This window comes from Ranitomeya variabilis, chromosome 2 (assembly GCF_051348905.1).
Source record: "Ranitomeya variabilis isolate aRanVar5 chromosome 2, aRanVar5.hap1, whole genome shotgun sequence".
NCBI lineage: Eukaryota > Metazoa > Chordata > Amphibia > Anura > Dendrobatidae > Ranitomeya > Ranitomeya variabilis.
This window is the reverse complement of record NC_135233.1, coordinates 305,620,318-305,634,064: the sequence shown is the minus strand read 5'-3', so window position 1 is coordinate 305,634,064 and position 13,747 is coordinate 305,620,318.

Sequence of the window (13,747 nt, the reverse complement as noted above, 5' to 3'; positions counted from 1 at the left end):
GGGGATATGGAACAGGAAGAGGACTCAGACCAGCGTTCCTGTCTGGACCTTTTGCAGCCTGTAACGGAAGGCTCGGATGGAGCCTCCTGCGACCCGCTGGCTACTGTGGGGGTCTGCAGGGACAAACTATCAAGCACGGACACAAGAGTTTGAGAGACCCGTGTTAGATCCGCAACGGATTGTGAGAGGAAGCCCAGGCTGGGGTGGAGGCTTCGCTCTCAGGCGGAACAGCAGGGGGTCATGGGAGGTGGGCATAATGGGGTTGCTGCAGGCCTGACAGAGGGGAGAGGACTGACCTGAGGGAAGTTTGCAGTTACAAGACGAACATGCAAAGTGTTTGACTAAGGTAGAAGAAGTAGAGGCAGAAGTAGGAGAACGAGAGCGACCTCCCTTAGAATTAGACATGGCGAACGAACCCCTGAGGAATGCCAGAAGGTTAGGGGACATAAGGGCAGAGGAGTGTGTCAGTCTGCAGTGCAGAGCTACTCACGGCAGGTGAAGCGATTTCCAGATGGAAGGCTGCACGGCTTTAAGATGCTCTTCAGGGGCTAAGATTCTTCAGGCTGGGGTGCAGGCAGATAGGAAAAACCTCTGGGACACTCTCCTGTCTGGGGCCAGCTGAGGCGACCGCAAGGGGTGATGACGCCAGGATTCGCGCTCTTGGAGGGGCGGAGCAAGACGTTCGATGCGGATGGGGGGCGGGACTAAAGGCCTGGCCAGGAGCACCAAGATGCTGCCGGGGCAGAGCTCGCCGAAGAAAGACGGGCAGGAGAAAAGCTCGCCCGTGAAAACGGAAGTGGGCGGAGTCGTGGCGCCGGAAGTAGGCCCCGGTAGAAGCCGGGGCCTAAATTAGAGACCGGTAACCGCCGGAAGGGGCCGCGGTGCCGGGAAATAGGAGAGGTAGCTGGCAAAAATGGTGCGGCCGCGGCACCGTGACGGAAAACAGTATGGCCACAAGAAAAGCAGCGTGGCTGCCTGCCAGGCCGTCGCACCACCACAGAAACAATGCGGCCGCAGGAAACAGTCCGCCACGCCGGCCCAGTGAGCAGAGCGGCCGCCAGGAGAGGAAACAGCACGGCTGCTAAAAGGAACGCAGGGCAAAGGAGCAACGACCCCCGTCCCATAGTGACCCTGCCTGCAGTCAGAAAAGAACCGACCAGGCTAAAAGGAATCCCAAGGGACCCCTCATAGACTACCCCGGATCTGAGGTACATGAGGGTAGGGGATAGGCTACACCTATGAAAACTCACCTAAAAACATCCCACGCTGACCTTTACTAACCTTAAACCGGGGAGAGTATTAGACGTCCAGGGAGCTGGTGATGGACGTCCTCGTCTCCATCAACCGACAGGCTCTGGTGGGTGAGTGGGTGGGGGATGGAGCTAGGACGATCTTCTGAGCACGCTTGTGTGCTAGCGGTCTTGGTCCTGCTGTGGGATCTATGAGGATATGGTGTGGCAGTACACGCCGTACTCACAATCTGCATTGTGGGATTAAAGTTGTGACCATTCACACTGTATCCCTCCAAAACCTGAAAAAGAACGATGCACATTGAGGTAGATAAGGGTCTAATAAAAGACCCGTGTCCACATCCTACTGACACTAAGCTAAACTGAAGTGTATAATGCCAGACGGTGGGGTGTACACTGCAGAGGAGGAGCTAACTTTTTTTGTGCATAGTGTCAGCCTCCTAGTGGCAGCAGCATACACCCCATGGTTCCTGTGTCCCCCAATGAGGCGATAGAGAAAAAAGTTATGGCTCTTGGACGAAGGGGAGCAAAAACTGAAAATTCCAAGGTGGTGAAGGGATTAAGGACATTAAAATTAAAAGCTTGAAAACTTCAAACTTTTAGAAAAATAGGGATTTTTGTGTACTCACCGTAAAATCCTTTTCTCCGAGCCAATCATTGGGGGACACAGACCATGGGTGTATGCTGCTGCCACTAGGAGGCTGACACTAAGTGATACAAGAAAGTTAGCTCCTTCTCTGCAGTATACACCCTCCTGCTGGCTCTCAGCTAACCAGTTCGGTGCAAAAGCAGTAGGAGATCAATAACAACATATTAGCATATAGCATGTCACATTATATATATGAGAGTATAGCATGTCAAATTATAAAACAAGCACAAGCTAATAATAGGGTGGGAGCTGTGTCCCCCATTGATTGGCTTGGAGAAAAGGATTTTACGGTGAGTACACAAAAATCCCTATTTCTCCTACGCCTCATTGGGGGACACAGACCATGGGACGTCCCAAAGCAGTCCCTGGGTGGGGACAACATCAGATCAGGCCCTGTGTAACCGCTACTTACAAGTGCGACACCGCGGCCTGCAGAGTCCGCCTGCCTTGACTCATCTGTGAAAGTCTGTGAATTACAGTGCTTCAAGAATGCAAGCGGACTGGACGTACCCGCAAGGTTGCAATCGTGCTGTGCCAACGCCTGGAGCCTAGCATCCAAGAAACCTCGATAGACAAGGAAATAGGCTGACATCTAACACGGAAGGATTCCTGGATGGTGTAACAAATCCACCAAGCTAAAATGGCCGATTAAACGGCTAAACCCTTCCTGTAACCGTCAGGAAGCAGTCCTCTTACAGTGAGGTAGCCCAAACAAAGTGTCCAACCTTCGGAAGGACGCCATCCTCGAGACGTACCTACTGAGAGCACTTACCACATCCAGAGTATGGGGAACCCATTCCGTTATGTGGACTGGTGCCGAAAGATGAGGGAAGAATGATGCCCTCATAACTGTGGGAATACAATACCACCTTGGTAACAAGGGACGGTGATGGCCTGAGGGAAACCTTGCCTTGATGGTAATAAGGAAAAAAAAAAAAAATCTAAAAAAACAGAGCGGCTAGCTCCAAAGACTCGTCAGGATGAGGAGATCGCAGAGAAAAAAGGGAGACCTTCCCTGATAGTAAAGTCTGTCCGGATCAAAAGGAGTCTACTGTAGAACTCCCAGGATCATTAAGGTCCCAAAGATAACGGTATGCAATAGGGAAGAACCACATGTGAATACTCCATGCGAGGAAGTCCATATTTGCAGTTTTGTTGCAATAAGACGGAAAAATACTAGTTCCGCAAACAGAAAACCCTGACATGGTCAGTGCGGATCTCCCAGGATCACTGGGGCCCTTCCTGCTTCCGAAAAGATCTTGGAAGTAGTGGAAGAGGGGTTAAGGAAACTGGTACCATGGAAGAACCAGAGCATGCACTGCGATGGCTTTTGGATTTCGAGGCCGAACCATGAACTTAGAGTACATTGGCGTTCAGTCTGGACGCCATCCGACCTACATCTGGAGTGCTCCAGAGAAGACAGATTTGATGGAAGACTTTCGGGTGAAGTTCCCACTCACATGAGGCGGGACCCTGACAGCGTCCACCGCCCAGAGTTCTACTCCTGAGATGTCTAGTGCCGAGATCACGAAATGATAGATCGTGGCCCAACAGAGAATGTGAGGTACCTCGGCCATGACGCCTGACCGTGGGTACCTGCTAGATGATTGACGTATGGCACAGACGTGGGATTATCCGATTGAATCGGATGGGGTGACCCGCCAGAAGGCTGTGACCTGCTGCTGTAGAGCTAGCTGTACCATTCGGGTCCCCAGAACAATGATCAGGAGGAGAGGACTGGCATCTGTAGTCACTAATAACCATTGAAGCGGGAGAAAGGATCTTCCCTGGATGAGGAAGGTTAGAGACTACCCTCTGAAAGCCTGATTGACCTGCAGAAAACGAGAAGAGCGAAGGAAACCGCTTCCATTGTTGTCACCAATTTTCCTCCAGAACACTCTTAGCAAATCGAACGGAATGAAGGGATGATTGAACAAGTGCGCGAGCTCCCTGTTGAAGGGCCACGGCCTTGTCTCAAGAGAGAATCACCAACCTTCTGGAAGATTCCAGGATCATCCTCAAAAAGGATATTTGCTGGGCTGGAAACGAGGAAAAACTTGTCTAAGTTTAGCTGCCAGCCCAGGAGAGAGGGGGTATCGCAAGAGATAGACGACTCAGCGCCGGGCTGAAGGAGCGGCTAGAAAGTCGACCAGATAGGGCAGGACGACCTCGCCTCTAGGGTGCAAGAGGAACATGACAGCCCCATAACCCTTGCGAACACTCTGGGTGCGGTAGCAAGGCCGAAGGACAAGGTCGTGATTTGAAAATGCTGTTCACGAAAGGGAAAGCGAAGGAATTTTTGAAGAGGGAAAAACATAGGAATGTGAAGGAAAGCATCTGGAATGTAGGTGGATACCAGAAACTCCACCTTTTTCAGTTGAAGTAATGGCTGAGCGGGGAACTCCATCCGAAGCAGGGGGACCTTGTCAAGCTTGGTAGAAGTTTGAGGTTCAGGGTCGGTCTAAAGGTACCGTCACACCCAGCGACGCTGCAGCGATATAGACGAGCCAATCGCTGCAGCGTCGCTGTTTAGGTCGCTGGGGAGCTGTCACACAGACAGCTCTCTCCAGCAACCATCGATCAGGGGAACGACTTCTGCATCGTTGAAACTGTCTTCAACGATGCCGAAGTCCCCCTGCAGCACCCGGGTAACCAGGGTAAATATCGGGTTACTAAGTGCAGGGCTGCGCTTAGTAACCCGATATTTACCCTGCTTACCATTGTAAAAGTAAAAAAAAAAAAAACCACTACATACTCGCCTTCTGATGTCTGTCACGTCCCCCGGCGTCCACAGGGTTACGTGCTGCTGCTCAGAGCTTCCTGCACTGAATGTGTCAGCGCCGGCAGTAAAGTAGAGCACAGCGGTTACGTCACCGCTGTGCTCTGCTTTACGGCCGGCGCTGACAGTCAGTGAAGGAAGTTCTCGGCAGCAGCGCGTAACCCTGTGGACGCTGGGGGACGTGACAGACATCAGAAGGTGAGTATGTACTGGGTCTTTTTTACTTTTACAATGGTAACCAGGGTAAATATCGGGTTACTAAGCGTGGCCCTGCACTTAGTAACCTGATGTTTACCCTGGTTACAAGTGAACACATCGCTGTATCGGCGTCACACACGCCGATACAGCGATGACAGCGGGTGATCAAGCGACGAAATAAAGTTCTGGACTTCTAGCTCCGACCAGCGATATCACAGCGGGATCCAGATCGCTGCTGCGTGTCAAACACAACTAGATCGCTATCCAGGACGCTGCAACGTCACGGATCGCTGTCGTTCTCGCTGCAAAGTCGCTTAGTGTGAAGGTACCTTTACTTTTCGGTCCCCATTTTGGAACTAAGATCCCTTAGATCTAGACCGTCCTGGACAACTGATCCACTGCTGGTTGGGTCTATAGGAAATCAAAATAGTTAAGGTCCCTGACCAAGAGACCATTGCTCTATCTACATGCGGTGGCTAAGGGAGGGTAAAGCGCTGAACTGGAGGACGCAAGACGGAACGAACTAGGTTGCATTTTTAATTGATGATCCATCAGGTAGGGATACTGGTAAGTATACCACAGGAGATTCTACCCGGTTAATATGCCAAGTGGCAAAATGCGCGGCTGCATGCAGAAGGAGGAAAAAACGTCTCTTACTATGGCCGCTCTCTTTTGACGGTGCAGAGTTAAAATGATGAACCGTCGATCCACCATCCTCTTAAAGGGAACCTGTCACCTGAATTTGGTGGGACCAGTTTTGGGTCATATGGGCGGGGTTTTCGGGTGTTTGATTCACCCTTTCCTTACCCGCTGGCTGCATGCTGGCCGCAATATTGGATTGAAGTTCATTCTCTGTCCTCCGGAGTACACACCTGTGCAAGGCAATATTGCACCCGAAAACCCCGCCCATATGACCCAAAAACTGGTCCCGCCAAATTCAGGTGACAGGTTCCCTTTAACAGGGAAGTGGAGAGGGATTGTCCGCCTTCTTGCATCATCTGCTAAAGAGTGGAGATGCAGAGGGGGTGTTCAGACGGCAAAAAAAAAGGGAGCCTCTGTACATCCACAGAGTTAAGGTCCCTGGGTGGACAGGGCTGGTTGTCCGGCGTTAGGCCTGGTTGTAGAAGATACATGGAGGCGACATTCCATGTGCTCGTCTATTGCTGGTGTGGGGAGATCGGTGTCCTTTAAAGGACCCGTCGCCCTTAAGAATCAGACCAGGCATGGCATCTCATGTCTTAGGTGGGTATACGTGGAGGTAACACCCCGTGTGTTTGCATATTGGCTGAAAAAGGATACCGCGCTTGCAGAGGTTTCTGTCCAGTGGATCGCTTATCCGGACGCTCCCTGTCCGGGTGAATGGCAAATGCTCTGCGAGGGAGTTTAGTTTCCTCATGAGGGACACTGCGTGATCTAGAGTAGAACTGAAGTCCTCGTCAGTCTACAGAGATTGGTTAATGATATAAATAGGCAAATCCATCCTTTTCTGAAGTTCTGGTGAGTCCAGAACCAAGGCAATATCCGATCCATATTCAGAGACTTGTTCTCAGCAAATCATTGGTGAGGGATCAGGAAATGAAAGTTCTGTTTTCTAGGCACGTATACATCTCTAGCCTGTACGTTTTTAGAAAACTTGCGGCTCCTGCTAGCCGACGGCTTGAATAAAGGAAAGGGACCATCTATATTGGTCCTGCAAGCACTCCGAGCCACAGAGGGTTCATGGAGGGATTCTATCTAGTCAAAGAATCCATGGGTTGCGGCAGTGACGAAACCCAGTCAGGGAACTAGGTACTCTGGGATAAGCTGGGATCGGAGGCGGAGGGCTCCTGAGCTCAATTAGGGTGACCGGCTTCAGTCTGGTCATGTGCCCTTAAGACCAGGGAATGCTGGTCATGTGCCTTTAAGACCAGGGAATACTGGTCATGTGCCTTTAAGACCAGGAATACATGCCCTGTGCCTTTAAGACCAGGGAATATGGGTCAAGGCAGGAAATACTGGTCATGTTAAGTACAGGGGGAAGAAGTGCAGTACTTCCTTACCCGGATGCAGAGGCGTTGTGCCCCTTTAATGTAAAACTATAGCCCCTGTGTGTGTGCCGGCAGGGTGAACCAAGATAGCCACCGGGAGCTGCAGAGGCGGTAAAGTCTCGCAGAGAGCGAGAGGCGCCAATTTGGGGGGCTGGGCCAGACGTGATGAGGGCGGAACCTCGTGACTTCCATGAATAGGCCCAAGCCGGGGCCTAAATTTCTGCAGCCGGCGTGAACAATACTAGCGTTGCTGAGGGAAACGATCGCTCCCGTGCCAAGGAAGAAGCGCCAGAAAAGGTGGACCTACGGAGTCGCCTTAGCGCAACACAGTGCGGGCGCGGCTTCCGGGATGTGGCCTACACATCGGCCGAAGCCGGGGGCTAAATTTTTACAGCCGGCCAAAGCGTTACCTCAGGGAGGTGGGCCACAGGGAAGCTGAGGCTGCCTGTCAGCATGTGAATATCCCACTGCAGAGGCCCACCGCTGACTGGATCCACTCACCATGGATGCGTGTCCCGGCATGGAGCCGCCGTGGATGACTGGGTTTCAGCGCCGAGGAAAGCGCACGCACTCTATTGTTCTGCTGCAGGTGCAGGTATAGAGGGATAAACCTCAATCCATCATCCCTTTGTTAGGGAGGTGGAGAGGAACCGTCCGCCTCTTTGTGCCATCCGCTTTCACAGTGGTGGGACAGTGGGGGCTGCTCGGACGCCATAGAGAGGTGCCTCTGTACATCCACAGAGTTCAGTCCCCGGGTGGACAGGGCCAGTTGTCCGGCATTAGGCCTGGCTCCAGGTGAAGATACATGGAGGCGACACTCCATGTGGTTGCCCGTTGCTGGTGTGGGGAGATCGGGGCTCAAAGGAATCGTCGCCCCTGAAGTGAGCTCAGGCATGGCTTCCCACGTCGCAGGAGAGGGTACGGGGAGGTATACTCGCCGTGCTCGCCTGTTGATGGTTCGGGGGAGATCGGAACCTAGAAAGGATCCGTTGCCCCCTTCACTCTGTTAATTAAAAAAAAAAAAATTACAGAAAAGTAAAAAATAAAATAAAAACGTTGGGGTCTGAACCAGACCCAAGTGCCTCCCACAGACACTAAGCAAGAACTGGTTAGCTGAGAGCCAGCAGGAGGGTGTATACTGCAGGGGAGGAGATAACTTTCTTTGTATTAGTGTCAGCCTCCTAGTGGCAGCAGCATACACCACGGTCTGTGTCCCCCAATGAGGCGAAGGAGAAATTTTCTTTTACAAATAAACGCAAGTCATATCGAAGAAATGTTACCACTATCATGAAGTGAAATATGTCAGGAAAAAACATTCTCTGAATCAGTGGGATCCGTTGAAGCGTTCCAGAGTTATCTTATAAAGGGACAGTGGACAGAATTGTAAAATTAGGCAAACAGCCCTGGGGGTGAAGAGGGTAAATAAAAATCTTAACGGTCTATATCTTGGGACACAAATGGGAAATCCTGATTACTAAGATATAACATTCAGACACATTAGTAGCACGTGTGAACATGCACTGAACAGTACCTTGCACTTTACATTGAATATTCTTCATACTTAATGTTTTGAAGAAACAAATAAAGTCGGCAAATCAAAATAAAAGCTTGTACGCACAATCAAGAGCTTCCCTGTTTCTTCTGAATGAGCGCTGTATGAAGGTGTGCATAAATGTGACCATAGATCTGGCCTTACAGGGTTATTAAATCTCTGCGTTTCATGGTTGAGAAAGGAAAAAGTTAATTGAGACTGAGCACAGGAGGTGAGGATAACACGACTATTTTACTATTTCTGTCCCATCAATGTGTACAGACCCAGCGCTCATAAGAATAACAGATCTGTCTGCAGCAAAAGTTTTCATGCAGTCTAGATGGGAATCTGTCAGCAAATTTTTGCCACGCAAGCTGAAAACAGCATGCTCTAGGGGTTAAAACAGATTTCAGCAATGTTTTTTTGAGCACCAGTGGCATGTCATTGCTGGGATACAGCAGAAAGTGCCTCCTGGTCAGACACGCCCCCTCCTGTGATAAGGCGCTCACTGTCTATTGATATTGTATATACAGAGCCTGGTGTGGGCGGGGTTAGCTTCCTCAGCTCTGCTTCATTCTAAATCTATAAGCTCTGACTGTGTCAGAACTGCTGCACCCATTAATCTAAGTGATACATTGTTGGATTCAGCTTCTCTTTGCCTACATCAGTCTGCTCTCAGATGAGGTAGCAAAAACCTGCTGACAGATTCCCTTTAATCGACAGCTCTGCAACCAATTAGTGAACACAATTGCTCTAAGTTGACGGCACTAGTCGCTCAGAGCTGCTGAGCTCACAGATTGCCACATCAACCGCGCTACAGCCATCGGTACTGCAGACAGTAACATACACCAGAAGCAGCATCGACTAAAGTAACAGCACCGATGAAACAGATTCAACTAATGATTTTTGCAAAGAGTTTTTATTAAGCCGTGACTTTTTTTCTACTGATAGGTTGTCTGTAAACTGAACAGAAAAGAAGTTACTGAAATAAGATCTAGGTAGAGAACTGCATCTAGACTACGTAAACATGTAAAAAACACTCCAAAATGGTACAGATTTGCAGCTACAACACATTGTATTTAAGTTGCAATGCAGATTTTCGGTCATCATCACACATGAAACGTACACACAATGGCTTCCAAGCAAAAAAAAAAATAAAACCTATAATTTTTCTGCATTATACCCACAGTCTGAACATAATCTTCAATGTCTGTACATATAAACATAGTAACATTGTATTTTTCGCCTTAATCTATGACTTTACAATACTTGATTATTACTACCTTAGTGTTTCATATATCAGATGATGTAAATGAATATTAAGTACAGCAGCCATTTATAAGTAGCACAAGTCCCAGAAGTATTTACAGGCAGACATTTTTTTTCCCCTCTCAAACTGGAGTCATCGGCAGCAAGTAAAACCATATAATTACATAAACATAGAAGGGCCACAAAAGTTTAAGGGTATGTGTCCACGGTCCGTAATGATGGCGCTTTGGACAGAGCGGAAAACCGCTCCGCCCAAAGCGCCGCCCCCTTCTGTACGCGCAGTGATTCCGGATGTGTTCAATGCACACATCCGGAATCTCCGCACCCCATACATAGGACCCTGTGATTTACCTTGCAGCGACGGAGCGTCGCCGCAAGGTAAACAAACATGCTGCGTTCTAAAAAGACGCTCCACATGTCCGGAAACGCAGAGCCACCGGGTGCGTGTTCGCACGCATAGTGGAGACGGGATTTCATCAAATCCCCTCAGCTATGCTGTAACATCTAGATGCTGCGGATTGAACGCTGCGGCTGTACGCAGCGTTGAATCCGCGGCTAATCCGGATGTAATCCGGCACATGGAAACATACCCTTAGGGGGGTCACTGGAGTGCTGACTGTCCAATCCAGTGTACAAATTTCATTTTCCCAGTGCAGTTTCAAAAAAAATGCAACCAGACATTTAACCGGCAGTAAGAAATGGTTCATTTTGGAAAAAAAAAACATCTCAAAATACTCAAAAAGTATAAGTGGTTGTTTGCAAAATGAATCCTCACTGGCTGCGGTGGGTAAATACTCCACTTTTGCCTTGCTTTTGAGAAATCTTAGTTGCCACTTGCCTCCATTTTTAAGATTAAGATTTATGAGTTATACCTTATGTTAATACACACATTAAACCCACTTTGGGTGTAGTCACATTGCAGTCATTTTGCTGAGTTTTTGCAGCAGGAATGCCAAGTTTTTGAAGAGGCTTTGACAAAAAAATAAAATAAAAAGGAAGCGCTACCATACCCTTAACCCCTTTCTGATGTTGGGCATAATATTACGCCGATATCGGACTCCCTCCCTTTGATGTGGGCTCTGACGGTGAGCCCACATCTTTCCCGCCACATGTCAGCTGTTTTGCGACATCTGCGAGTGGAATCGCGATCCATCCATGGCTACTAACACGTTAAATGCGGCTGTCAAACGCTGACCGCAGCATATAACATGCACTTCTGGCAGTCGCGACGGAAATCCGCCCATCGGAAACCCCCGTCATGTGATCGCGGGTCACCGATGGGTTGGCAGTGCCAGATTGCTATGCAAGTGAGGTATTCTACTACATACAGGTGATCTGATCATCGTCTGTATGAGTAGAGACGATCGGGTTATGGCAGCTTCTAGTCTCCCATGGAGACTATTGAAGCATGCCAAAAGTGAAAAAAAGGTTTTTAAAAATATTAACAAAAAAATATATATATACCGTATATAAAAGTTCAAATCACCCCACTTTCAAAATACAAACAAAAAAAAAAATCAAACCTACACATATTTGGTATCGTCGCATTCAGAATCGCCAGAACTATCAATAAAAAAAAAAGAAAGAAAGAAATAACCTGCCTAAAAGGCGTAGCGAGAAAAATAGTCAATACGCCAGAATTATGTTTTTTTGGTCGCCACGACATTGCACTAAAATGCAATAACCGGCGTTCAAAAGATCGTATCTACACCAAAATGGTAAATTAAAAACGTCAGTTCGGCTCCCAAAAAATAAGCTCTCACCTAACCCTAGATCACGAAAAATGGAGACGCTACGGGTATCGGAAAATGGCACAGTTTTTTTTTAAACCCCTTCATGCCGTGGCCCTTTTTCGTTTTTTGTGTTCGTTTTTCGCTCCCCTCCTTCCCAGAGCCATAACTTTTTTATTTTTCCGTCAATATGGCCATGTGAGGGCTTGTTTTTTGCGGGACGAGTTGTACTTTTGAAAGTCATCATTGGTTTTACCATGTCATGTACTAGAAAATGGGAAAAAAATTCCAAGTGTGGTGAAATTGCAAAAAAAGTGCAATCCCACACTTGTTTTTTGTTTGGCTTTTTTGCTAGGTTCACTAAATGCTAAAACTGACCTGATATTATGATTCTCCAGGTCATTACGAGTTCACCAAACATGTCTAGGTTATTTTTTATCTAAGTGGTGAAAAAAAATTCAAAACTTTGCTAAAAAAAAAAAAAAATGCACCATTTTCTGATACCTGTACCGTCTCCATTTTTCGTGATCTGGGGTCGGTTGAGGGCTTATTTTTTGTGTTTCGAGCTGACGTTTTTAATGATACCACAATTGTGCAGATACGTTCTTTTGATCGCCCGTTATTGCATTTTAATGCAATGTCGTGGCGACCAAAAAACGTAATTCTGGCATTTCGAATTTTTTTCTCGCTACGCTGTTTAGCGATCAGGTTAATGCTTTTTTTTTATTGATGGATCGGGCGATTCTGAACGTGGTGATACCAAATATGTGTAGATTTGATTTTTTTTTAATTGTTTTATTTTGGATGGGGCGAAAGTGGGGTGATTTAAACTTTCATATTTTTTTTATTTTTTTCATATTTTTAAAAACATTTTTTTTTTACTTTTGCCATGCTTCAATAGCCTTCATGGGAGGCTAGAAGCAGGCACAACCCGATCGGCTCTGCTACATAGCAGCGATCTGCTGTTCGCTGCTATGTAGCAGAAATGCAGGTGTGCTGTGAGCGCCGACCACAGGGTGGCGCTCACAGAAGGCCGGCATTAGTAACCATAGAGGTCTCAAGGACCTCTATGGTTACCATCCTGATGCATCGCCGACCCCCGATCATGTGACGGGGTTGGCGATGAGGTCATTTCCGTCCGCCCGGCCGGATAAATGCCGCTGTCTGCGTTTGACAGCAGCATTTAACAGGTTAATAGCGGCGGGTGAATCGCGATTTCACCCGCCGCTATCGCGCGCACATGTCAGCTGTACAAAACAGCTGACATGTCGCGACTTTGATGTGGGCTCACCGCCGGAGCCCACATCAAAGGGGGAGACACGAAATGCGCCGTAATAGTACGGCGCATGTCGTGAAAGGGTAAAACAAAGTTTGGAATTTTTTTCACCACTTAGATAAAAAAAGAGAAGTTAGACATGTTTGGTGTCTATGAACTCGTAATGACCTGGAGAATCATAGTGGCAGGTCAATTTTAGCATTTAGTGAACCTAGCAAAAACGCCACACAAAAAACAACTGTGGGATTGCACTTTTTTTTGCAATTTCACAGCACTTGGATTTATGAAATTTTTTCCCGTCTTCCAGTACACGAAAGGTTAAAACCAAAGGTGTTGTTCAAAAGTACAACTTGTCCTGCAAAAAAAACAAGCCCTCACATGGCCATATTGACGGAAGGGGAGCAATAAAAAAATTTTAACATGAAGTTTAACAAAGAAGCCTAAAAGTGCGCACATAACATTACTCATCTGTAAGTTCTCTGATGGTCTTTAGTTTGCTGCTACAGTGATGTGCTGTAACTGCATCACCAAAGACCAATGCAGCCAAAGACTGGCCTAAATTCTGACCATCAAGCATTGCTATTGAGGCAAATGATTGGCTGCAGCGGTCACGAGAATGTAAAGCAGGCCACAGCTAAAGCAATGTAAACTAAGATGGGTAACTACCATCAGAGTGGCGGGGGGATTTAGTAAAGTAATGCTATTTTTAATTGTTATTTTATAACCTTCCTGTTAGCAAGTGACTAGAGGATCACATCTATGGGACACTGGCAGCAAATCCTGGGGATAAGCCTTACATGTACCAAATGGGAATGACCCTTGATTACTATAGTGTTCGGGTATGTGCACACCGTTGCGGATTCTCTGCGGATCCGCAGCGTTTTTTGCAGTGCAGAAACGCTGCAGATCCACAATTGATTTACAGTACAATGTAAATCAATGAGTAAAAAAAAATGCTGTGCACTCTTTGCGGAAAATCCGCTGCGGTGTAAAAGAAGTAGCATGTCACTTCTTTTTTGTGAATCTGCAGCGTTTTTG